This window comes from Dermacentor silvarum, chromosome 3, assembly GCF_013339745.2.
Source record: "Dermacentor silvarum isolate Dsil-2018 chromosome 3, BIME_Dsil_1.4, whole genome shotgun sequence".
Taxonomy (NCBI): Eukaryota; Metazoa; Arthropoda; class Arachnida; order Ixodida; family Ixodidae; genus Dermacentor; species Dermacentor silvarum.
Window position 1 is genome coordinate 115,219,272 of NC_051156.1, and position 24,499 is coordinate 115,243,770.

The window sequence follows — 24,499 nt, forward strand, 5'->3', positions numbered from 1 at the left end:
AGTGTGGCTGGCACGTTTTATCCTTTGTAACCCTTGAGTATGAACGTCGACGACGGCAATAAAAATAAAAAAAAAAATAAACAAATAAAAAAAAAAAAACAACCCGGCATGGTCTAGTGGCTAGGATAGCTGGCTCTCGCGCTCTCGCCCAGGAGGCCCGGGTTCGATTCCCGGTGTCGGAATTATTTTTGAATTGCTGTTGTCGTCGACTGTACTTTTTTTTTCATTTCTTTAACGCTTGCTTTCGAATAGGTGGGTGGGGTTCATCAGTCCTTCCCGCCTTCCGGCATGGTCTAGTGGCTAGGATACCTGGCTCTCACCCAGGAGGCCCGGGTTCGATTCCCGGTGTCGGAATTATTTTTGAATTGCTGTTGTCGTCGACTGTCCTTTTTTTTCATTTCTTTCGCGCTTGCTTTCGAATAGGTGGGTGGGGTTCAGCAGTCCTTCCCGCCTTCCGGCATGGTCTAGTGGCTAGGATACCTGGCTCTCACCCAGGAGGCCCGGGTTCGATTCCCGGTGTCGGAATTATTTTTGAATTGCTGTTGTCGTCGACTGTCCTTTTTTTTCATTTCTTTCGCGCTTGCTTTCGAATAGGTGGGTGGGGTTCAGCAGTCCTTCCCGCCTTCCGGCATGGTCTAGTGGCTAGGATACCTGGCTCTCACCCAGGAGGCCCGGGTTCGATTCCCGGTGTCAGAATTATTTTTGAATTGCTGTTGTCGTCGACTGTCCTTTTTTTTCATTTCTTTCGCGCTTGCTTTCGAATAGGTGGGTGGGGTTCAGCAGTCCTTCCCGCCTTCCGGCATGGTCTAGTGGCTAGGATACCTGGCTCTCACCCAGGAGGCCCGGGTTCGATTCCCGGTGTCGGAATTATTTTTGAATTGCTGTTGTCGTCGACTGTCCTTTTTTTTCATTTCTTTCGCGCTTGCTTTCGAATAGGTGGGTGGGGTTCAGCAGTCCTTCCCGCCTTCCGGCATGGTCTAGTGGCTAGGATACCTGGCTCTCACCCAGGAGGCCCGGGTTCGATTCCCGGTGTCAGAATTATTTTTGAATTGCTGTTGTCGTCGACTGTACTTTTTTTTCATTTCTTTCGCGCTTGCTTTCGAATAGGTGGGTGGGGTTCATCAGTCCTTCCCGCCTTCCGGCATGGTCTAGTCGATAGTGATACAATACAGCGTGCCTTCACCGAACACTACCGAGAGTTGTTGAGCTGCAAAGGACTAGTGGAAGCTGGTTTTGACATGGAATATCTGGCTTTAATGCCGAGGCTAGATGAGGACGTTAAAACCGTTCTTGAGGAACCCATTACCTTCAGTGACATCGAAAGAGCAATTGATGAATTGAAACCTGGAAAAGCGCCAGGACCTGATGGCCTAGGCGCGGCTTTCTATAAGGTATTTAAGCATGAACTAGCAGTCGTTTTACACCATGTTCTAGCGGAGGCTTTTTAAGTAAAATATATGCCACCAACTTTCCGGAAAACCCATACCGTCCTGATTCCGAAAACCAACGACCCTTTAAAGCTTCTCTCAGTAAGATCGTACCGCCCCATAAGTTTGTTAAATGTCGACTACAAAATATTTATGAAAGTGCTAGCAAGAAGGTTGCAGTCAGTGATGACATCAATAGTAGGCCCACATCAAACATGTGGCATAAGAGGCCGGTCGATACTGAATAATATGCATGTGGCAAGAAGTATTCTTGAGTGTTGCGATGCATGGGAAGGCAGAGTGGCAATGATGCAACTTGACTTGGAGATGGCTGTCGATCGTGTTGTACACAGTGTGCTTTTCTCTATTCTAGAGCATGTGAATGTTGGCAACATTATACTAGAAGGATTGAAACTATGTTATGAAGAGTGTAGCACGAACTTGATAGTAAACAAACAGCTCTCTGGGGAAATTAAAACTTGTAGAAGTATAAAGCAAGGATGTCCGGCTTCGTCACTTCTCTTCGCAATTTACTTGGAGCCTTTTTGCTTAAAAGTGATACACAGTGACAAAATAAGGGGATTCCGCTTAATGACGAGTGAAGTGAAAATTCTCTCGTATGCAGATGATGTTGCCGTCTTTTGTGGGGACAAGGAAAGTGTTAGCGAAACTGTTCAACAAGCTCGAACGTTTTGCAAAATGTCTGGAAGCGTTGTTAACTGGGAGAAGTGTAAAGGTTTCTGGCATGGAAGCTGGGATGAGAAGCCCAACGTCTTTGAAAACCTACAGTGGACAGTCTCGCCCCAAAAATATCTAGGAGCACCTTTAAACTGGTATGATGATCCTTCAGAATATTGGAAAGAAGAGATTGAACGGGTGCGCACGAAAACCACCAAATTGGGAGGAAAAAAATTTATCCATACTTACTAGGTCAACGATTTGCAATACGTTCCTTGTTGCACGAATTTGGTATGTGTTGCAGGTGATTGCTATGTCACGAGCTAGTGTGCAAAAATTTCACAGGATCCTTGCAGTATTTGTATGGAATTCAACATGGGAGCGCACGAGCCGACTAAACTTGTTTCCCTCCCTGAAAAGGGGAGGGCTTGGCTTAGCCCATCTTTTTCTGAGGCAGATTGTCTCAAGGTTTATATTCTTGCGGGACCAGCACGACCCTTTTTTGCGTGCAGTGGTTCAAGTGAGATTGCACAGCGCCATTCCTGAGTTTATTGTGTCTTCGTGTAGGGTTACAGGAAGTAGTTTGTGCGGGTATCTACGCGAAGTTGTAAGCGCTTTCAAAATTCTTAAAGTACGTTTCTCGTTAGATTATCTCACCTTCGTATCAAAGAAACAACTGTATAAAGATCTACGTGACGTCATGCTTCCAGTGCCTCTTTATCGAAACATGTTTTTTGTCAGTGCGGGTAAGGACGTTTTAAAAAGAGTTAAAAGAATGCCGGTTCGACCGTCTGTGAAAACTTTCTTTTTTCTACTTCATAGTGGTACGCTCCCAGTCAAACCTTGGCTGCAGGAAAAGGGTTTTTTTTGTTCCATGGTCAGCTGATTGCCTTTTATGCCGGAAGCCTGAAACAGTAATCCATATATTCCTGGACTGTTATGATTCTATATTTCATTGGGACATTCTCCAGAGAACGCTGAAAAAGGATTTGCCCCTCACACCATATGGGATTCATTTTCTTCCAGTAAACAATGATGAGGGCGTACCATATGACATGTTCATGGTATTAAGCCTGCATAGTATCTGGAAAACCAGAATGGCATTCAAACATGCAGAACCTGTTGTAAGAACGGTAAGGGAAAACTTCATTGAAAGTATTGCCTATATGCGTGATGTGTACCAATCAAAAGATGAACAGCCAACATGGTTTCCCGTACTTAATGACCTAGTGTCATTAAAGCCCTTTTAGTCGTGCCGCGTCAACAAGCTATTGGTTGGCGCTTTTAGCATTTTTTATGTTGGGTTCCGTGTTGTATGTTGTTATGGAAATAAAGAAAAAAAAATTCCGGCATGGTCTAGTGGCTAGGATACCTGGCTCTCACCCAGGAGGCCCGGGTTCGATTCCCGGTGTCGGAATTATTTTTGAATTGCTGTTGTCGTCGACTGTACTTCTTTTTCATTTCTTTCGCGCTTGCTTTCGAATAGGCGGGTGGGGTTCATCAGTCCTTCCCGCCTTCCGGCATGGTCTAGTGGCTAGGATACCTGGCTCTCACCCTGGAGGCCCGGGTTCGATTCCCGGTGTCGGAAGTATTTTTGAATTGCTGTTGTCGTCGACTGTACTTTTTTTTTCATTTCTTTCGCGCTTGCTTTTGAATAGGTGGGTGGGGTTCATCAGTCCTTCCCGCCTTCCGGCATGGTCTAGTGGCTAGGATACCTGGCTCTCACCCAGGAGGCCCGGGTTCGATTCCCGGTGTCGGAATTATTTTTGAATTGCTGTTGTCGTCGACTGTACTTTTTTTCATTTCTTTCGCGCTTGCTTTCGAATAGGTGGGTGGGGTTCATCAGTCCTTCCCGCCTTCCGGCATGGTCTAGTGGCTAGGATACCTGGCTCTCACCCAGGAGGCCCGGGTTCGATTCCCGGTGTCGGAATTATTTTTGAATTGCTGTTGTCGTCGACTGTCCTTTTTTTTCATTTCTTTCGCGCTTGCTTTCGAATAGGCGGGTGGGGTTCATCAGTCCTTCCCGCCTTCCGGCATGGTCTAGTGGCTAGGATACCTGGCTCTCACCCAGGAGGCCCGGGTTCGATTCCCGATGTCGGAATTATTTTTGAATTGCTGTTGTCGTCGACTGTACTTTTTTTCATTTCTTTCGCGCTTGCTTTCGAATAGGTGAGAGGGGTTCATCAGTCCTTCCCGTTTCCGGCATGGTCTAGTGGGATTCTGCTTCCGGCCACCGAGCGTGACGGACGTACGATGACGGGCGCCGTAGGAGCGGCTTCAGCGGCCCAGAGCGGCCGCGGTAACAGGAGTGTCGTTGCGGACAACGAGTACCAAGTTGTTTTGCCGAGTTTGCCAACAGGGCGTTTTGTTGTGAACACAGTTTTTTTACATTGTGATATCAGGGCCCGCCCATACCGGGTGGAAGATTCCCGCGATGCGCTCGCCCCGTTATCGCTCCTGCCGGAAGTGGTGGCTCTCGGGGCCTACCGTATGAGCCATGTTTGGGCCGTGACCTTCAAAGACAACGAAGCTGTGAAGAAGATCGTCAGTGTTGGTGAGCTACAGGTCAAGAAGGGCCCATGCCTCGTCATTGACCCCGCCAAGCAGGATGTACGCTTAAAAGTGCATTGGCTGCTGCACACCATTCCTGACGAGGACGTGCGTCTTGCCTTCGCGCCGTTTGGAAAGGTCACGGACGTCGCCCGCGACCGGTGGCGGGTGCATGGCGTGGCTGACAAGAACTCTACTACAAGACTGGTTACGCTCAAGTTGAAGCCGGGCGTAATGCTTGACGACCTCCCGCACCAGGTGAGCGTCGCCGGTGAGCTGGCCCTCGTGGTTGTGCCGGGCAGGGCCCCTCTCTGCCTGCGCTGCCGCGGAACGGGCCATATTCGTCGCGACTGCCGCATTCCGCGGTGTGGTGCGTGCCGACGCTTCGGTCACGAAGAGAGTCAGTGCGAGCGGACGTACGCAAGCGTGACCGGACCCGTGAGCAACGACGACAACTCCGCCCTACTCATGGACGAGGCGGATATGGAAGACACATCGACCACGGCTAAGGAAGCAGCTGGCGAGGTGGCAGAGTCGGAGGCACGACCTCAGAAACAGGGGCAACATGTCGGTGAAGCCGTCGCCACTGAACAGCAAGAGCAAGTGGAGGGCACTGTAGCCATGCCGAACCGTGAGGAAGAGAGCCCACCTGACCCGGGAGCGGCCTCCACCCCTCCTGAACATGAAGACATGGACACCCATACCGGGCTTGCCAACTTGCTGGCGGGGAAACGACCGCACGACCAGGCCAATAGCCTGGCTACGCTACAAGACAGCAATGGCGGAGACGAGCCACCGCCCAAAACGCCAGGTATGAGGAGACCAACCCTGAAGCTGCGGCCGAACATTACGGACGATCCACGGCAGGCGGGTAAACCGCCTCCGTAATTTTGTACTGTCTGTAGCTTAGGTGGGTAGGGGGGTTGGTGAGTGCAATGGCCGTCATCATGAGCCCCATCCTTTTTAGATACGTGTCAGGAACGGGGGCTCAAGTTGCATTTGAGTGTTTCTTAGAGAGGCCGAGTTGTGTTTGCTTTTGTGGCTCTCGACGCGGTTATCGGTGCGTCAATATGAACACGCGTCCTTGGGTAACTGATGGGCACCCTTCTGCCGTTTAGTCATGGCGGCCAATATTGAAGGAGCGCTACGTGTAGCCACGTTAAATGTACGAGGGCTCAGCGCAAGAAGGCGGCAATGCCAGCTAAGTCGTCTACTCTTAGATAATGACTTGCATCTTGTGGGAATCCAAGAAACCAAAATAGAGAGCCAAGAGCTAACCGACAGAATGGTGTCCAATTTTCGTACTCACTTTGATGTGTGTGTTTCGCACGCTGTTGGTGGATCAGGTGGTTGCGCTATATTCATTCGAAGAAATTTTGGCAGTTGTGTGCAGTCAGTGTTTTCGTGTGATAGTGGGCGCCTTTTAGTGGCTGATTTTTGTTTTTGCGATAAGGATTTCCGTGTCATTTGTGTCTACGCACCAAATATCGAAACGGACCGGCGATCCTTCTTTGAGCGTCTTGAAACGTACGTAAACTGTCAGAAGGTGGTAATACTGCTGGGCGATTTTAACTGTGTATGCACTGCTGACGATCGCGCAAAATGTTCACACGTTCGCGACAAGAGCGCTGAATTGCTAAATGCGATGGTGCACGATTATGACTTGGAAGATGTCGGTAGTGTCTTCGCCAGCGGTACTCACCCGCAGTTTACCCACTTCCAGCGTGATAGCCACGCTCGGGTAGATAGATTATATGTGTCAGACGAATTGGTGCCTTTGTGTAGTGAATATGATGTGCAACCCATTGCCTATAGCGATCACTGCTTGGTAACTGCCACCTTTGGGAAAAGACAGATCAAACACACCTTTAACTGGGACCTCTGGAAATTGAACGCGCAGTTGTTGGGTGACGATGGTTTCGTTGATGCTGTTGCGAACGAACTAGAAAGCCTGTGTTCAGTCCAACTAGAAAGCTTCGCCATTAAATGGGAAGAACTTAAACAGAAAGTTAAAACTATGGCTATTGAAAGAAGCAGTGTACTTCGGCATAACCTGAAACAGGCAGAAACAAACCTCCGCCACCAACTGCAATTTTTCATCAGCATGGAAAGTGCCCAGCCTGGTGTGTATACTAAGGAAATAAAGGAAGTAAAAACCGAACTCGAAAGGATAGACTCAGAGAAGTACAAAGCGGCCGTTGTGCGATCAAGACGAGCCCTCGCAGACGAGAAAAGGTACGCGTGTCGGAAGGAAATCCGCCAGCTAGCTAAAGGCAATGATATCACGTCCGACCTAAACGACATCAAGCAAGGGATCGCCGATCACTTCAAAGCCATCTTGAGTCAACCACGTGAACCTAAAGATGGCTACCAGATGGAATTCCTTTCATTGATGCCAAAGCTAGATGAAGAAGTTAAGACACGGCTTGAACATCCCATTACCCTGAGTGAGATAGAATGCGCAATAGACGAGTTGGCCCCCGGTAAAGCACCCGGGCCTGATGGCTTAGGGGCCACTTTCTATAAAACTTTTAAGTCTGCGCTGGCTCATGTCCTCCAACTAGTTATTAGCGAAGCGTACGACCGAAAAAGATTGCCCTTGTCTTTCACAACATCGCATATCGTACTAATCCCGAAGAGTGATGATGAAAAGGAAGGCTTGTTGCCTGGCTCATATCGCCCGATAACTCTAGCCAACGTTGACTATAAGATATTCACGAAAGTTTTAGCAAAACGACTGCAAAGTGTCATCAAAACATTGGTAGGGCCGCACCAGACTTGTGGCATTAAAGGCCGCAGTATTACAACAAATGTACACGTGGCTCGAAGTGTGCTAGAGTGTTGCGATGCGATTGGCGATTACGTCGCAATGATGCAGATAGATTTGGCAAAAGCCTTCGACCTCGTCTCGCACAAGGCTCTTGTATGCATACTTGAACACACGAATGTTGGCAGTGTGATAACGGAAGGTGTCACGATGGCGTACAAGAACTGCTCAACGCGAATTATTGTTAATGGGGAGCTCACCGATAGCTTTCGTGTGCTCTCGTCGGTGCGTCAAGGATGCCCGCTTTCGCCCCTTCTTTTTGCCGCTTATCTCGAGCCACTCTGTTTGGCCATTAAAAACAACGAACGCATAGCAGGCTATCGACTACAGGCGGCACATGTTAAAATATTGGCGTATGCAGACGACATCGCGATTTTCTGCACAGATAAAGCGAGCATAATAGAGGCAACTGCTGTAGTCGAAAAGTTTTGCAATTCAACTGGAGCCCAGATAAACTGGGATAAAAGTTATGGCTTCTGGCATGGGAGTTGGGAAGACAAGCCGGAGACCTTTTCTCGATTGAATTGGTCAAGGTTACCTACACAGTACCTGGGGGTGCCTCTCGGAAGTTACCGTGAGCCTGAACCGTACTGGCTCGACCAAGTTTCGACAGCAAAGGTAAAGGCTGACGGTTGGAGAGGCAAGCAATTGTCAATGTTTTCTAGAGCCACTGTTTGCAACCTTTTTTTTAGTTTCCAAGATATGGTATACATATCTTGTATTTTGTATACATATCTTGTATTTTGTATGATATAGCGTACAAAAAATTCACCGCATTTTCGCCACTTTCATTTGGGCCTCTACCTGGGAGAGGACAAACTTGTTTCTCCCGGTCAAGAAAGGTGGGCTTGGTCTGGTTCACTTGTTTTTGCGACAAATTGTGTCACGCTTTGTGTTTCTGCGGGATCAAAATGATCCCTTTCTTCGAACACTAATTCAAGTACGGCTGAGTAGACTTCTTCCGGGATTTGTTGTTTCGTCGGCTCAGAACATGCCGGGAACCGTGACTGGGTACCTGCGTGAAGTGGTGCTGGCGCATAGGATGTTGAATGTGCGTTTTTCGCTGCAGTATCTGTCCACCGTTACAAAAAAAAAATTGTACAGAGATCTTGTGGACACGATGCTACGTGTACCTTTGTACCGTTCACCACACCGTGGAGGCCCCGGACAGGACGTTCTAAAAAGAGTCAAGAAAATGCCAGTAAGGCCATCAACTAAGTCTTTCTTTTGCAAATTACATACAAACACACTTCCCGTTAAGACCTGGCTTCATAGCAAGGGTATTTTCATCCCCTGGACAACCGACTGCTTTTTATGTAAAAAACGAGAAACAATAGAACATGTTTTCCTAGATTGCTGGGACCCGATCTTTCACTGGGACGTTCTGCAGAGAACGCTGAAGAAACAGTTACTTCTGGACCCGTATGGAATACGCTTCTTGCCAATAGATACCTCAGAGGAAGTACCGTATGACCTCATTATGGTCCTGGGCCTCCACGCGATGTGGAAAACTCGCATGCAATTTGAACATGCAGGCATCGTTGTGAAACCGGTGCGAGAACACTTCATTGAAAGTGTTGTTTACGTGAGAGACGCGTACAGAGTACTGCCTGATCCACCACAATGGATGTCTGTACTCGATGAACTGGTGTCACTGAAAATATTTTAGTGCTGTGCTAGCCGAAGTGTGGCTGGCACGTTTTATCCTTTGTAACCCTTGAGTATGAACGTCGACGACGGCAATAAAAATAAAAAAAAATAAAAAAATAAAAAAAAAACAACCCGGCATGGTCTAGTGGCTAGGATAGCTGGCTCTCGCGCTCTCGCGCTCTCGCCCAGGAGGCCCGGGTTCGATTCCCGGTGTCGGAATTATTTTTGAATTGCTGTTGTCGTCGACTGTACTTTTTTTTTTTCATTTCTTTCGCGCTTGCTTTCGAATAGGTGGGTGGGGTTCATCAGTCCTTCCCGCCTTCCGGCATGGTCTAGTGGCTAGGATACCTGGCTCTCACCCAGGAGGCCCGGGTTCGATTCCCGGTGTCGGAATTATTTTTGAATTGCTGTTGTCGTCGACTGTCCTTTTTTTTCATTTCTTTCGCGCTTGCTTTCGAATAGGTGGGTGGGGTTCAGCAGTCCTTCCCGCCTTCCGGCATGGTCTAGTGGCTAGGATACCTGGCTCTCACCCAGGAGGCCCGGGTTCGATTCCCGGTGTCAGAATTATTTTGAATTGCTGTTGTCGTCGACTGTACTTTTTTTTCATTTCTTTCGCGCTTGCTTTCGAATAGGTGGGTGGGGTTCATCAGTCCTTCCCGCCTTCCGGCATGGTCTAGTGGCTAGGATACCTGGCTCTCACCCAGGAGGCCCGGGTTCGATTCCCGGTGTCGGAATTATTTTTGAATTGCTGTTGTCGTCGACTGTACTTCTTTTTCATTTCTTTCGCGCTTGCTTTCGAATAGGTGGGTGGGGTTCATCAGTCCTTCCCGCCTTCCGGCATGGTCTAGTCGATAGTGATACAATACAGCGTGCCTTCACCGAACACTACCGAGAGTTGTTGAGCTGCAAAGGACTAGTGGAAGCTGGTTTTGACATGGAATATCTGGCTTTAATGCCGAGGCTAGATGAGGACGTTAAAACCGTTCTTGAGGAACCCATTACCTTCAGTGACATCGAAAGAGCAATTGATGAATTGAAACCTGGAAAAGCGCCAGGACCTGATGGCCTAGGCGCGGCTTTCTATAAGGTATTTAAGCATGAACTAGCAGTCGTTTTACACCATGTTCTAGCGGAGGCTTTTTAAGTAAAATATATGCCACCATCTTTCCGGAAAACCCATACCGTCCTGATTCCGAAAACCAACGACCCTTTAAAGCTTCTCTCAGTAAGATCGTACCGCCCCATAAGTTTGTTAAATGTCGACTACAAAATATTTATGAAAGTGTTAGCAAGAAGGTTGCAGTCAGTGATGACATCAGTAGTAGGCCCACATCAAACATGTGGCATAAGAGGCCGGTCGATACTGAATAATATGCATGTGGCAAGAAGTATTCTTGAGTGTTGCGATGCATGGGAAGGCAGAGTGGCAATGATGCAACTTGACTTGGAGATGGCTTTCGATCGTGTTGTACACAGTGTGCTTTTCTCTATTCTAGAGCATGTGAATGTTGGCAACATTATACTAGAAGGATTGAAACTATGTTATGAAGAGTGTAGCACGAACTTGATAGTAAACAAACAGCTCTCTGGGGAAATTAAAATTTGTAGAAGTATAAAGCAAGGATGTCCGGCTTCGTCACTTCTCTTCGCAATTTACTTGGAGCCTTTTTGCTTAAAAGTGATACACAGTGACAAAATAAGGGGATTCCGCTTAATGACGAGTGAAGTGAAAATTCTCTCGTATGCAGATGATGTTGCCGTCTTTTGTGGGGACAAGGAAAGTGTTAGCGAAACTGTTCAACAAGCTCGAACGTTTTGCAAAATGTCTGGAAGCGTTGTTAACTGGGAGAAGTGTAAAGGTTTCTGGCATGGAAGCTGGGATGAGAAGCCCAACGTCTTTGAAAACCTACAGTGGACAGTCTCGCCCCAAAAATATCTAGGAGCACCTTTAAACTGGTATGATGATCCTTCAGAATATTGGAAAGAAGAGATTGAACGGGTGCGCACGAAAACCACCAAATTGGGAGGAAAAAAATTTATCCATATTTACTAGGTCAACGATTTGCAATACGTTCCTTGTTGCACGAATTTGGTATGTGTTGCAGGTGATTGCTATGTCACGAGCTAGTGTGCAAAAATTTCACAGGATCCTTGCAGTATTTGTATGGAATTCAACATGGGAGCGCACGAGCCGACTAAACTTGTTTCACTCCCTGAAAAGGGGAGGGCTTGGCTTAGCCCATCTTTTTCTGAGGCAGATTGTCTCAAGGTTTATATTCTTGCGGGACCAGCACGACCCTTTTTTGCGTGCAGTGCTTCAAGTGAGATTGCACAGCGCCATTCCTGAGTTTATTGTGTCTTCGTGTAGGGTTACAGGAAGTAGTTTGTGCGGGTATCTACGCGAAGTTGTAAGCGCTTTCAAAATTCTTAAAGTACGTTTCTCGTTAGATTATCTCACCTTCGTATCAAAGAAACAACTGTATAAAGATCTACGTGACGTCATGCTTCCAGTGCCTCTTTATCGAAACATGTTTTTTGTCAGTGCGGGTAAGGACGTTTTAAAAAGAGTTAAAAGAATGCCGGTTCGACCGTCTGTGAAAACTTTCTTTTTTCTACTTCATAGTGGTACGCTCCCAGTCAAACCTTGGCTGCAGGAAAAGGGTTTTTTTTGTTCCATGGTCAGCTGATTGCCTTTTATGCCGGAAGCCTGAAACAGTAATCCATATATTCCTGGACTGTTATGATTCTATATTTCATTGGGACATTCTCCAGAGAACGCTGAAAAAGGATTTGCCCCTCACACCATATGGGATTCATTTTCTTCCAGTAAACAATGATGAGGGCGTACCATATGACATGTTCATGGTATTAAGCCTGCATAGTATCTGGAAAACCAGAATGGCATTCAAACATGCAGAACCTGTTGTAAGAACGGTAAGGGAAAACTTCATTGAAAGTATTGCCTATATGCGTGATGTGTACCAATCAAAAGATGAACAGCCAACATGGTTTCCCGTACTTAATGACCTAGTGTCATTAAAGCCCTTTTAGTCGTGCCGCGTCAACAAGCTATTGGTTGGCGCTTTTAGCATTTTTTATGTTGGGTTCCGTGTTGTATGTTGTTATGGAAATAAAGAAAAAAAATTCCGGCATGGTCTAGTGCATGGATACCTGGCTCTCACCCAGGAGGCCCGGGTTCGATTCCCGGTGTCGGAATTATTTTTGAATTGCTGTTGTCGTCGACTGTACTTCTTTTTCATTTCTTTCGCGCTTGCTTTCGAATAGGCGGGTGGGGTTCATCAGTCCTTCCCGCCTTCCGGCATGGTCTAGTGGCTAGGATACCTGGCTCTCACCCAGGAGGCCCGGGTTCGATTCCCGGTGTCGGAATTATTTTTGAATTGCTGTTGTCGTCGACTGTACTTTTTTTTCATTTCTTTCGCGCTTGCTTTTGAATAGGTGGGTGGGGTTCATCAGTCCTTACCGCCTTCCGGCATGGTCTAGTGGCTAGGATACCTGGCTCTCACCCAGGAGGCCCGGGTTCGATTCCCGGTGTCGGAATTATTTTTGAATTGCTGTTGTCGTCGACTGTACTTTTTTTCATTTCTTTCGCGCTTGCTTTCGAATAGGTGGGTGGGGTTCATCAGTCCTTCCCGCCTTCCGGCATGGTCTAATGGCTAGGATACCTGGCTCTCACCCAGGAGGCCCGGGTTCGATTCCCGGTGTCGGAATTATTTTTGAATTGCTGTTGTCGTCGACTGTACTTCTTTTTCATTTCTTTCGCGCTTGCTTTCGAATAGGCGGGTGGGGTTCATCAGTCCTTCCCGCCTTCCGGCATGGTCTAGTGGCTAGGATACCTGGCTCTCACCCAGGAGGCCCGGGTTCGATTCCCGATGTCGGAATTATTTTTGAATTGCTGTTGTCGTCGACTGTACTTTTTTTCATTTCTTTCGCGCTTGCTTTCGAATAGGTGAGAGGGGTTCATCAGTCCTTCCCGTTTCCGGCATGGTCTAGTGGGATTCTGCTTCCGGCCACCGAGCGTGACGGACGTACGATGACGGGCGCCGTAGGAGCGGCTTCAGCGGCCCAGAGCGGCCGCGGTAACAGGAGTGTCGTTGCGGACAACGAGTACCAAGTTGTTTTGCCGAGTTTGCCAACAGGGCGTTTTGTTGTGAACACAGTTTTTTTACATTGTGATATCAGGGCCCGCCCATACCGGGTGGAAGATTCCCGCGATGCGCTCGCCCCGTTATCGCTCCTGCCGGAAGTGGTGGCTCTCGGGGCCTACCGTATGAGCCATGTTTGGGCCGTGACCTTCAAAGACAACGAAGCTGTGAAGAAGATCGTCAGTGTTGGTGAGCTACAGGTCAAGAAGGGCCGATGCCTCGTCATTGACCCCGCCAAGCAGGATGTACGCTTAAAAGTGCATTGGCTGCTGCACACCATTCCTGACGAGGACGTGCGTCTTGCCTTCGCGCCGTTTGGAAAGGTCACGGACGTCGCCCGCGACCGGTGGCGGGTGCATGGCGTGGCTGACAAGAACTCTACTACAAGACTGGTTACGCTCAAGTTGAAGCCGGGCGTAATGCTTGACGACCTCCCGCACCAGGTGAGCGTCGCCGGTGAGCTGGCCCTCGTGGTTGTGCCGGGCAGGGCCCCTCTCTGCCTGCGCTGCCGCGGAACGGGCCATATTCGTCGCGACTGCCGCATTCCGCGGTGTGGTGCGTGCCGACGCTTCGGTCACGAAGAGAGTCAGTGCGAGCGGACGTACGCAAGCGTGACCGGACCCGTGAGCAACGACGACAACTCCGCCCTACTCATGGACGAGGCGGATATGGAAGACACATCGACCACGGCTAAGGAAGCAGCTGGCGAGGTGGCAGAGTCGGAGGCACGACCTCAGAAACAGGGGCAACATGTCGGTGAAGCCGTCGCCACTGAACAGCAAGAGCAAGTGGAGGGCACTGTAGCCATGCCGAACCGTGAGGAAGAGAGCCCACCTGACCCGGGAGCGGCCTCCACCCCTCCTGAACATGAAGACATGGACACCCATACCGGGCTTGCCAACTTGCTGGCGGGGAAACGACCGCACGACCAGGCCAATAGCCTGGCTACGCTACAAGACAGCAATGGCGGAGACGAGCCACCGCCCAAAACGCCAGGTATGAGGAGACCAACCCTGAAGCTGCGGCCGAACATTACGGACGATCCACGGCAGGCGGGTAAACCGCCTCCGTAATTTTGTACTGTCTGTAGCTTAGGCGGGTAGGGGGGTTGGTGAGTGCAATGGCCGTCATCATGAGCCCCATCCTTTTTAGATACGTGTCAGGAACGGGGGCTCAAGTTGCATTTGAGTGTTTCTTAGAGAGGCCGAGTTGTGTTTGCTTTTGTGGCTCTCGACGCGGTTATCGGTGCGTCAATATGAACACGCGTCCTTGGGTAACTGATGGGCACCCTTCTGCCGTTTAGTCATGGCGGCCAATATTGAAGGAGCGCTACGTGTAGCCACGTTAAATGTACGAGGGCTCAGCGCAAGAAGGCGGCAATGCCAGCTAAGTCGTCTACTCTTAGATAATGACTTGCATCTTGTGGGAATCCAAGAAACCAAAATAGAGAGCCAAGAGCTAACCGACAGAATGGTGTCCAATTTTCGTACTCACTTTGATGTGTGTGTTTCGCACGCTGTTGGTGGATCAGGTGGTTGCGCTATATTCATTCGAAGAAATTTTGGCAGTTGTGTGCAGTCAGTGTTTTCGTGTGATAGTGGGCGCCTTTTAGTGGCTGATTTTTGTTTTTGCGATAAGGATTTCCGTGTCATTTGTGTCTACGCACCAAATATCGAAACGGACCGGCGATCCTTCTTTGAGCGTCTTGAAACGTACGTAAACTGTCAGAAGGTGGTAATACTGCTGGGCGATTTTAACTGTGTATGCACTGCTGACGATCGCGCAAAATGTTCACACGTTCGCGACAAGAGCGCTGAATTGCTAAATGCGATGGTGCACGATTATGACTTGGAAGATGTCGGTAGTGTCTTCGCCAGCGGTACTCACCCGCAGTTTACCCACTTCCAGCGTGATAGCCACGCTCGGGTAGATAGATTATATGTGTCAGACGAATTGGTGCCTTTGTGTAGTGAATATGATGTGCAACCCATTGCCTATAGCGATCACTGCTTGGTAACTGCCACCTTTGGGAAAAGACAGATCAAACACACCTTTAACTGGGACCTCTGGAAATTGAACGCGCAGTTGTTGGGTGACGATGGTTTCGTTGATGCTGTTGCGAACGAACTAGAAAGCCTGTGTTCAGTCCAACTAGAAAGCTTCGCCATTAAATGGGAAGAACTTAAACAGAAAGTTAAAACTATGGCTATTGAAAGAAGCAGTGTACTTCGGCATAACCTGAAACAGGCAGAAACAAACCTCCGCCACCAACTGCAATTTTTCATCAGCATGGAAAGTGCCCAGCCTGGTGTGTATACTAAGGAAATAAAGGAAGTAAAAACCGAACTCGAAAGGATAGACTCAGAGAAGTACAAAGCGGCCGTTGTGCGATCAAGACGAGCCCTCGCAGACGAGAAAAGGTACGCGTGTCGGAAGGAAATCCGCCAGCTAGCTAAAGGCAATGATATCACGTCCGACCTAAACGACATCAAGCAAGGGATCGCCGATCACTTCAAAGCCATCTTGAGTCAACCACGTGAACCTAAAGATGGCTACCAGATGGAATTCCTTTCATTGATGCCAAAGCTAGATGAAGAAGTTAAGACACGGCTTGAACATCCCATTACCCTGAGTGAGATAGAATGCGCAATAGACGAGTTGGCCCCCGGTAAAGCACCCGGGCCTGATGGCTTAGGGGCCACTTTCTATAAAACTTTTAAGTCTGCGCTGGCTCATGTCCTCCAACTAGTTATTAGCGAAGCGTACGACCGAAAAAGATTGCCCTTGTCTTTCACAACATCGCATATCGTACTAATCCCGAAGAGTGATGATGAAAAGGAAGGCTTGTTGCCTGGCTCATATCGCCCGATAACTCTAGCCAACGTTGACTATAAGATATTCACGAAAGTTTTAGCAAAACGACTGCAAAGTGTCATCAAAACATTGGTAGGGCCGCACCAGACTTGTGGCATTAAAGGCCGCAGTATTACAACAAATGTACACGTGGCTCGAAGTGTGCTAGAGTGTTGCGATGCGATTGGCGATTACGTCGCAATGATGCAGATAGATTTGGCAAAAGCCTTCGACCTCGTCTCGCACAAGGCTCTTGTATGCATACTTGAACACACGAATGTTGGCAGTGTGATAACGGAAGGTGTCACGATGGCGTACAAGAACTGCTCAACGCGAATTATTGTTAATGGGGAGCTCACCGATAGCTTTCGTGTGCTCTCGTCGGTGCGTCAAGGATGCCCGCTTTCGCCCCTTCTTTTTGCCGCTTATCTCGAGCCACTCTGTTTGGCCATTAAAAACAACGAACGCATAGCAGGCTATCGACTACAGGCGGCACATGTTAAAATATTGGCGTATGCAGACGACATCGCGATTTTCTGCACAGATAAAGCGAGCATAATAGAGGCAACTGCTGTAGTCGAAAAGTTTTGCAATTCAACTGGAGCCCAGATAAACTGGGATAAAAGTTATGGCTTCTGGCATGGGAGTTGGGAAGACAAGCCGGAGACCTTTTCTCGATTGAATTGGTCAAGGTTACCTACACAGTACCTGGGGGTGCCTCTCGGAAGTTACCGTGAGCCTGAACCGTACTGGCTCGACCAAGTTTCGACAGCAAAGGAAAAGGCTGACGGTTGGAGAGGCAAGCAATTGTCAATGTTTTCTAGAGCCACTGTTTGCAACCTTTTTTTTAGTTTCCAAGATATGGTATGTTATGAATGTGTTGTGTGCTGCGCGGGTAAGCGTACAAAAAATTCACCGCATTTTCGCCACTTTCATTTGGGCCTCTACCTGGGAGAGGACAAACTTGTTTCTCCCGGTCAAGAAAGGTGGGCTTGGTCTGGTTCACTTGTTTTTGCGACAAATTGTGTCACGCTTTGTGTTTCTGCGGGATCAAAATGATCCCTTTCTTCGAACACTAATTCAAGTACGGCTGAGTAGACTTCTTCCGGGATTTGTTGTTTCGTCGGCTCAGAACATGCCGGGAACCGTGACTGGGTACCTGCGTGAAGTGGTGCTGGCGCATAGGATGTTGAATGTGCGTTTTTCGCTGCAGTATCTGTCCACCGTTACAAAAAAAAAAATTGTACAGAGATCTTGTGGACACGATGCTACGTGTACCTTTGTACCGTTCACCACACCGTGGAGGCCCCGGACAGGACGTTCTAAAAAGAGTCAAGAAAATGCCAGTAAGGCCATCAACTAAGTCTTTCTTTTGCAAATTACATACAAACACACTTCCCGTTAAGACCTGGCTTCATAGCAAGGGTATTTTCATCCCCTGGACAACCGACTGCTTTTTATGTAAAAAACGAGAAACAATAGAACATGTTTTCCTAGATTGCTGGGACCCGATCTTTCACTGGGACGTTCTGCAGAGAACGCTGAAGAAACAGTTACTTCTGGACCCGTATGGAATACGCTTCTTGCCAATAGATACCTCAGAGGAAGTACCGTATGACCTCATTATGGTCCTGGGCCTCCACGCGATGTGGAAAACTCGCATGCAATTTGAACATGCAGGCATCGTTGTGAAACCGGTGCGAGAACACTTCATTGAAAGTGTTGTTTACGTGAGAGACGCGTACAGAGTACTGCCTGATCCACCACAATGGATGTCTGTACTCGATGAACTGGTGTCACTGAAAATATTTTAGTGCTGTGCTAGCCGAAGTGTGGCTGGCACGTTTTATCCTTTGTAACCCTTGAGTATGAACGTCGACGACGGCAATAAAAATAAAAAAAAATAAAAAAATAAAAAAAACAACCCGGCATGGTCTAGTGGCTAGGATAGCTGGCTCTCGCGCTCTCGCGCTCTCGCCCAGGAGGCCCGGGTTCGATTCCCGGTGTCGGAATTATTTTTGAATTGCTGTTGTCGTCGACTGTACTTTTTTTTTCATTTCTTTCGCGCTTGCTTTCGAATAGGTGGGTGGGGTTCATCAGTCCTTCCCGCCTTCCGGCATGGTCTAGTGGCTAGGATACCTGGCTCTCACCCAGGAGGCCCGGGTTCGATTCCCGGTGTCGGAATTATTTTTGAATTGCTGTTGTCGTCGACTGTCCTTTTTTTTCATTTCTTTCGCGCTTGCTTTCGAATAGGTGGGTGGGGTTCAGCAGTCCTTCCCGCCTTCCGGCATGGTCTAGTGGCTAGGATACCTGGCTCTCACCCAGGAGGCCCGGGTTCGATTCCCGGTGTCAGAATTATTTTTGAATTGCTGTTGTCGTCGACTGTACTTTTTTTTCATTTCTTTCGCGCTTGCTTTCGAATAGGTGGGTGGGGTTCATCAGTCCTTCCCGCCTTCCCGCCTTCCGGCATGGTCTAGTGGCTAGGATACCTGGCTCTCACCCAGGAGGCCCGGGTTCGATTCCCGGTGTCGGAATTATTTTTGAATTGCTGTTGTCGTCGACTGTACTTCTTTTTCATTTCTTTCGCGCTTGCTTTCGAATAGGTGGGTGGGGTTCATCAGTCCTTCCCGCCTTCCGGCATGGTCTAGTCGATAGTGATACAATACAGCGTGCCTTCACCGAACACTACCGAGAGTTGTTGAGCTGCAAAGGACTAGTGGAAGCTGGTTTTGACATGGAATATCTGGCTTTAATGCCGAGGCTAGATGAGGACGTTAAAACCGTTCTTGAGGAACCCATTACCTTCAGTGACATCGAAAGAGCAATTGATGAATTGAAACCTGGAAAAGCGCCAGGACCTGATGGCCTAGGCGCGGCTTTCTATAAGGTATTTAAGCATGAACTAGCAGTCGTTTTACACCATGTTCTAGCGGAGGCTTTTTAAGTAAAATATATGCCACCATCTTTCCGGAAAACCCATACCGTCCTGATTCCGAAAACCAACGACCCTTTAAAGCTTCTCTCAGTAAGATCGTACCGCCCCATAAGTTTGTTAAATGTCGACTACAAAATATTTATGAAAGTGTTAGCAAGAAGGTTGCAGTCAGTGATGACATCAGTAGTAGGCCCACATCAAACATGTGGCATAAGAGGCCGGTCGATACTGAATAATATGCATGTGGCAAGAAGTATTCTTGAGTGTTGCGATGCATGGGAAGGCAGAGTGGCAATGATGCAACTTGACTTGGAGATGGCTTTCGATCGTGTTGTACACAGTGTGCTTTTCTCTATTCTAGAGCATGTGAATGTTGGCAACATTATACTAGAAGGATTGAAACTATGTTATGAAGAGTGTAGCACGAACTTGATAGTAAACAAACAGCTCTCTGGGGAAATTAAAATTTGTAGAAGTATAAAGCAAGGATGTCCGGCTTCGTCACTTCTCTTCGCAATTTACTTGGAGCCTTTTTGCTTAAAAGTGATACACAGTGACAAAATAAGGGGATTCCGCTTAATGACGAGTGAAGTGAAAATTCTCTCGTATGCAGATGATGTTGCCGTCTTTTGTGGGGACAAGGAAAGTGTTAGCGAAACTGTTCAACAAGCTCGAACGTTTTGCAAAATGTCTGGAAGCGTTGTTAACTGGGAGAAGTGTAAAGGTTTCTGGCATGGAAGCTGGGATGAGAAGCCCAACGTCTTTGAAAACCTACAGTGGACAGTCTCGCCCCAAAAATATCTAGGAGCACCTTTAAACTGGTATGATGATCCTTCAGAATATTGGAAAGAAGAGATTGAACGGGTGCGCACGAAAACCACCAAATTGGGAGGAAAAAAATTTATCCATATTTACTAGGTCAACGATTTGCAATACGTTCCTTGTTGCACGAATTTGGTATGTGTTGCAGGTGATTGCTATGTCACGAGCTAGTGTGCAAAAATTTCACAGGATCCTTGCAGTATTTGTATGGAATTCAACATGGGAGCGCACGAGCCGACTAAACTTGTTTCACTCCCTGAAAAGGGGAGGGCTTGGCTTAGCCCATCTTTTTCTGAGGCAGATTGTCTCAAGGTTTATATTCTTGCGGGACCAGCACGACCCTTTTTTGCGTGCAGTGCTTCAAGTGAGATTGCACAGCGCCATTCCTGAGTTTATTGTGTCTTCGTGTAGGGTTACAGGAAGTAGTTTGTGCGGGTATCTACGCGAAGTTGTAAGCGCTTTCAAAATTCTTAAAGTACGTTTCTCGTTAGATTATCTCACCTTCGTATCAAAGAAACAACTGTATAAAGATCTACGTGACGTCATGCTTCCAGTGCCTCTTTATCGAAACATGTTTTTTGTCAGTGCGGGTAAGGACGTTTTAAAAAGAGTTAAAAGAATGCCGGTTCGACCGTCTGTGAAAACTTTCTTTTTTCTACTTCATAGTGGTACGCTCCCAGTCAAACCTTGGCTGCAGGAAAAGGGTTTTTTTTGTTCCATGGTCAGCTGATTGCCTTTTATGCCGGAAGCCTGAAACAGTAATCCATATATTCCTGGACTGTTATGATTCTATATTTCATTGGGACATTCTCCAGAGAACGCTGAAAAAGGATTTGCCCCTCACACCATATGGGATTCATTTTCTTCCAGTAAACAATGATGAGGGCGTACCATATGACATGTTCATGGTATTAAGCCTGCATAGTATCTGGAAAACCAGAATGGCATTCAAACATGCAGAACCTGTTGTAAGAACGGTAAGGGAAAACTTCATTGAAAGTATTGCCTATATGCGTGATGTGTACCAATCAAAAGATGAACAGCCAACATGGTTTCCCGTACTTAATGACCTAGTGTCATTAAAGCCCTTTTAGTCGTGCCGCGTCAACAAGCTATTGGTTGGCGCTTTTAGCATTTTTTATGTTGGGTTCCGTGTTGTATGTTGTTATGGAAATAAAGAAAAAAAAATTCCGGCATGGTCTAGTGCATGGATACCTGGCTCTCACCCAGGAGGCCCGGGTTCGATTCCCGGTGTCGGAATTATTTTTGAATTGCTGTTGTCGTCGACTGTACTTCTTTTTCATTTCTTTCGCGCTTGCTTTCGAATAGGCGGGTGGGGTTCATCAGTCCTTCCCGCCTTCCGGCATGGTCTAGTGGCTAGGATACCTGGCTCTCACCCAGGAGGCCCGGGTTCGATTCCCGGTGTCGGAATTATTTTTGAATTGCTGTTGTCGTCGACTGTACTTTTTTTTCATTTCTTTCGCGCTTGCTTTTGAATAGGTGGGTGGGGTTCATCAGTCCTTACCGCCTTCCGGCATGGTCTAGTGGCTAGGATACCTGGCTCTCACCCAGGAGGCCCGGGTTCGATTCCCGGTGTCGGAATTATTTTTGAATTGCTGTTGTCGTCGACTGTACTTTTTTTCATTTCTTTCGCGCTTGCTTTCGAATAGGTGGGTGGGGTTCATCAGTCCTTCCCGCCTTCCGGCATGGTCTAATGGCTAGGATACCTGGCTCTCACCCAGGAGGCCCGGGTTCGATTCCCGGTGTCGGAATTATTTTTGAATTGCTGTTGTCGTCGACTGTACTTCTTTTTCATTTCTTTCGCGCTTGCTTTCGAATAGGCGGGTGGGGTTCATCAGTCCTTCCCGCCTTCCGGCATGGTCTAGTGGCTAGGATACCTGGCTCTCACCCAGGAGGCCCGGGTTCGATTCCCGGTGTCGGAATTATTTTTGAATTGCTGCTGTCGTCGACTGTACTTTTTCATTTCTTTCGCGCTTGCTTTCGAATAGGTGGGTGGGGTTCATCAGTCCTTCCCGCCGTCCGGCATGGTCTATGCCAGACCACCGGACGGTCCCGGGGGCGTCTAGCCGCTGGCTAGACGTTGCGGTGAGCACGATGCCTCGGGCCTTTCTCTCTTTCCCGTAGTAGCAATGGCATCCAACCCGACGCTTAGCTTGGGCACGCTAAACGTGAGAGGTCTGGCCGCCAAGCGTAAACAAAGCCAAGTGTACCGGATGATGGTGGACCAAGACCTCGACGTTCTAGCCGTGCAGGAGACAAAAGTCGAAGGGGAGGAAGAGACCCGAGGCATGGTGCTAAGGTTTATGCCTTCGTATTACGCGGTAGTGAGCCATGCCAAAGGAGCGTCGGTAGGTGTTATTTTATTTATTAAGAAGCTGCCCGGGCTATTGATCAAAAATTATTTTTCGTGTCCTTCTGGCAGACTAGTGTATTGCGACTTTGCTGTTGGTAATGATTCTTGGCGGGTGATATGTATATATGCACCCAATATATGCGATGAACGCAAGATGTTTTTTTCCGCGTTAAAGGCGCACATATGCGCGCATAGAAAAGTCATTATTATGGGAGATTTTAATTGTGTACTCAGCGATCGAGATAGAACAGGCAAGAGAAGAAATGATAAAAGCTGTCATGTCCTCAGTGAACTATTAGCCGAGTGTGACTTGGACGATGTGGCTGATTGCCTAGTCGGAACACGCCAGGTTCAATACACGCACTTCCAAGGCAATAGTCATGCTCGTCTTGACAGGATATACGTGACACTAGATGTTATACCCATATGTCGCAGCTACGATGTCATACCTATATCTTTCACCGACCACTGTTTGGTCAAGACATGTGTTGGACGCAAAGGGAAAGGCAACACTTTCACGTGGGAAATGTGGAAAATGAATTCCAAATTGTTAAAGGACGAGCTTTTTCTATGCGACGTACAAGAACACTTGAAGGAAGTAGAAAACAACAAAGTGGCGCAAATCACTGAAAAATGGGAAATTTTTAAACAACGAATTAAGTTAACCGCCATCGACCGATCCTGTAAAATAAAGTACGAAGAAAGAGCTAAAGAGAAAGAACTAAGGGCAGTGTTGGAAAAATTAACGGCCTTAGAGTGCAGCCAGCCGGGCGCATACAAGGACGATTTACGCAGCATCAAAGCGAAATTGGAGCTATGCGATGAAGAGCGATATCGAGGAGCGATTATACGCGCAAGGGCAGAGGCATTGACAGCAGATGAAACGCCAACTAAACGCGCGCTAGGTCTGGAGAAAACGCATGCGCGGCGCAATCACATACATACTATTGAAGTAGATAGTAATGAAATAACTGACGGTGAGGAGATAGCACAAGCGTTTTTCAAGCACTTCCAAGAACTTTTTGCATCGAGAACTGTTGACGTAGACGCCTTTACAGCTGCGTTTTTGGGGCGTATGCCGCAACTGAGCGACGAGACGAAGAACAGGCTCGAGGCACCGATATCAACTCATGAAGTTGAACAAGCAATTGAAGATTTAAAAGCCGGAAAATCACCCGGTCCGGATGGCCTTTGTGCCGATTTTTATAAACTGTTTAAATCAGATCTATCGCCTCTACTCGCTGACGTGTTTAACGAAGCGTATGAAGTAAACGCATTGCCACTTTCTTTCGGGCAAGCGCACACTGTACTAATGCCTAAGACTGACCAGCCTGCGAAACTGAAACATGTAACGTCGTACAGACCAATATCACTTACCAACAGTGATTACAAAATATTCATGAAGATAATCGCAGACAGGTTACAAACAGTAATGGAAACCATAGTAGGTCGGCACCAAACATGCGGAATCAAAGGACGAAGCATTAACACGAACGTACACATAATGAGATCGATTTTGGAATGTTGTGACGCCTTAAGGGCACGAGTTGCGATTCTTCAACTTGACTTGGAGAAAGCTTTTGACTGTGTTGCTCACAGTATTTTATTTGCCATTCTTAAGCATATAAATGTCGGGTCCATAATTACTGACGGGGTAGCCATGGCGTACCGGAACGGCACTACTAAGCTTATAATTAACAAGACATTGGGGGCCCCCATCAGCATTCAACGTTCCGTGCGTCAAGGCTGCCCAGCCAGCCCACTTTTGTTCTGTATTTATCTGGAGAGTTTGTGTTTGGCAGTCATTGAGAACAAATGTATTCATGGGTTTACGATGCAAGCGTCAGAAGTCAAACTCCTGGCCTATGCTGACGACGTAGCCGTGTGTTGCAAAGACAAGGAGAGCATCTTACAGACGATAAATGTTGTGAAAAACTTCGGTGAAATCACAGGTAGTAGAGTAAACTGGAGCAAGTGCCTCGGTATTTGGCATGGAGAGTGGCCTGAGGCTCCTGCTTTATATGCGAATGTCAAGTGGTCAACAACGCCAGTAAGGTACTTAGGCGCACCACTCGAAGCTTACAAACAGAGTGACGAATACTGGCAGGACCAGCTTAAAAGTGCTAAAGAGAAGGCTGAGGCGTGGAAGGCCAAATACCTTTCAGTATTTGCCAGGGCTACTGTATGCAACTTGTTTTTCGTCGCTAAGCTATGGTATGT

The 24,499-nt window shown here is 47.7% G+C and overlaps 24 non-coding genes across 24 annotated transcripts; all 24 read left to right on the forward strand.

Moving 5' to 3' along the window:
* The first annotated feature begins 282 nt into the window (after window positions 1–282).
* Trnae-cuc (transfer RNA glutamic acid (anticodon CUC)) lies at window positions 283–354 on the forward strand. Its single transcript has one exon. It is a non-coding gene; the product is annotated as a tRNA-Glu (tRNA).
* Window positions 355–453: 99 nt separating this feature from the next.
* On the forward strand, window positions 454–525 carry Trnae-cuc (transfer RNA glutamic acid (anticodon CUC)). Its single transcript has one exon. It is a non-coding gene; the product is annotated as a tRNA-Glu (tRNA).
* A 99-nt stretch (window positions 526–624) lies between these two features.
* On the forward strand, window positions 625–696 carry Trnae-cuc (transfer RNA glutamic acid (anticodon CUC)). The gene has a single exon. It is a non-coding gene; the product is annotated as a tRNA-Glu (tRNA).
* A 99-nt stretch (window positions 697–795) lies between these two features.
* On the forward strand, window positions 796–867 carry Trnae-cuc (transfer RNA glutamic acid (anticodon CUC)). Its single transcript has one exon. It is a non-coding gene; the product is annotated as a tRNA-Glu (tRNA).
* Window positions 868–966: 99 nt separating this feature from the next.
* Window positions 967–1,038, forward strand: Trnae-cuc (transfer RNA glutamic acid (anticodon CUC)). The gene has a single exon. It is a non-coding gene; the product is annotated as a tRNA-Glu (tRNA).
* A 2,412-nt stretch (window positions 1,039–3,450) lies between these two features.
* Window positions 3,451–3,522, forward strand: Trnae-cuc (transfer RNA glutamic acid (anticodon CUC)). Its single transcript has one exon. It is a non-coding gene; the product is annotated as a tRNA-Glu (tRNA).
* A 99-nt stretch (window positions 3,523–3,621) lies between these two features.
* On the forward strand, window positions 3,622–3,693 carry Trnae-cuc (transfer RNA glutamic acid (anticodon CUC)). Its single transcript has one exon. It is a non-coding gene; the product is annotated as a tRNA-Glu (tRNA).
* A 100-nt stretch (window positions 3,694–3,793) lies between these two features.
* Window positions 3,794–3,865, forward strand: Trnae-cuc (transfer RNA glutamic acid (anticodon CUC)). Its single transcript has one exon. It is a non-coding gene; the product is annotated as a tRNA-Glu (tRNA).
* Window positions 3,866–3,963: 98 nt separating this feature from the next.
* Trnae-cuc (transfer RNA glutamic acid (anticodon CUC)) lies at window positions 3,964–4,035 on the forward strand. The gene has a single exon. It is a non-coding gene; the product is annotated as a tRNA-Glu (tRNA).
* Window positions 4,036–4,134: 99 nt separating this feature from the next.
* Window positions 4,135–4,206, forward strand: Trnae-cuc (transfer RNA glutamic acid (anticodon CUC)). The gene has a single exon. It is a non-coding gene; the product is annotated as a tRNA-Glu (tRNA).
* A 5,247-nt stretch (window positions 4,207–9,453) lies between these two features.
* Trnae-cuc (transfer RNA glutamic acid (anticodon CUC)) lies at window positions 9,454–9,525 on the forward strand. Its single transcript has one exon. It is a non-coding gene; the product is annotated as a tRNA-Glu (tRNA).
* A 99-nt stretch (window positions 9,526–9,624) lies between these two features.
* On the forward strand, window positions 9,625–9,696 carry Trnae-cuc (transfer RNA glutamic acid (anticodon CUC)). The gene has a single exon. It is a non-coding gene; the product is annotated as a tRNA-Glu (tRNA).
* A 98-nt stretch (window positions 9,697–9,794) lies between these two features.
* Window positions 9,795–9,866, forward strand: Trnae-cuc (transfer RNA glutamic acid (anticodon CUC)). The gene has a single exon. It is a non-coding gene; the product is annotated as a tRNA-Glu (tRNA).
* Window positions 9,867–12,447: 2,581 nt separating this feature from the next.
* On the forward strand, window positions 12,448–12,519 carry Trnae-cuc (transfer RNA glutamic acid (anticodon CUC)). The gene has a single exon. It is a non-coding gene; the product is annotated as a tRNA-Glu (tRNA).
* A 99-nt stretch (window positions 12,520–12,618) lies between these two features.
* Window positions 12,619–12,690, forward strand: Trnae-cuc (transfer RNA glutamic acid (anticodon CUC)). The gene has a single exon. It is a non-coding gene; the product is annotated as a tRNA-Glu (tRNA).
* Window positions 12,691–12,788: 98 nt separating this feature from the next.
* On the forward strand, window positions 12,789–12,860 carry Trnae-cuc (transfer RNA glutamic acid (anticodon CUC)). Its single transcript has one exon. It is a non-coding gene; the product is annotated as a tRNA-Glu (tRNA).
* A 99-nt stretch (window positions 12,861–12,959) lies between these two features.
* Trnae-cuc (transfer RNA glutamic acid (anticodon CUC)) lies at window positions 12,960–13,031 on the forward strand. The gene has a single exon. It is a non-coding gene; the product is annotated as a tRNA-Glu (tRNA).
* A 5,229-nt stretch (window positions 13,032–18,260) lies between these two features.
* Window positions 18,261–18,332, forward strand: Trnae-cuc (transfer RNA glutamic acid (anticodon CUC)). The gene has a single exon. It is a non-coding gene; the product is annotated as a tRNA-Glu (tRNA).
* A 99-nt stretch (window positions 18,333–18,431) lies between these two features.
* Window positions 18,432–18,503, forward strand: Trnae-cuc (transfer RNA glutamic acid (anticodon CUC)). The gene has a single exon. It is a non-coding gene; the product is annotated as a tRNA-Glu (tRNA).
* A 107-nt stretch (window positions 18,504–18,610) lies between these two features.
* Window positions 18,611–18,682, forward strand: Trnae-cuc (transfer RNA glutamic acid (anticodon CUC)). The gene has a single exon. It is a non-coding gene; the product is annotated as a tRNA-Glu (tRNA).
* A 2,582-nt stretch (window positions 18,683–21,264) lies between these two features.
* Trnae-cuc (transfer RNA glutamic acid (anticodon CUC)) lies at window positions 21,265–21,336 on the forward strand. Its single transcript has one exon. It is a non-coding gene; the product is annotated as a tRNA-Glu (tRNA).
* A 99-nt stretch (window positions 21,337–21,435) lies between these two features.
* On the forward strand, window positions 21,436–21,507 carry Trnae-cuc (transfer RNA glutamic acid (anticodon CUC)). Its single transcript has one exon. It is a non-coding gene; the product is annotated as a tRNA-Glu (tRNA).
* Window positions 21,508–21,605: 98 nt separating this feature from the next.
* On the forward strand, window positions 21,606–21,677 carry Trnae-cuc (transfer RNA glutamic acid (anticodon CUC)). Its single transcript has one exon. It is a non-coding gene; the product is annotated as a tRNA-Glu (tRNA).
* Window positions 21,678–21,776: 99 nt separating this feature from the next.
* Trnae-cuc (transfer RNA glutamic acid (anticodon CUC)) lies at window positions 21,777–21,848 on the forward strand. Its single transcript has one exon. It is a non-coding gene; the product is annotated as a tRNA-Glu (tRNA).
* Window positions 21,849–24,499: the final 2,651 nt, after the last annotated feature.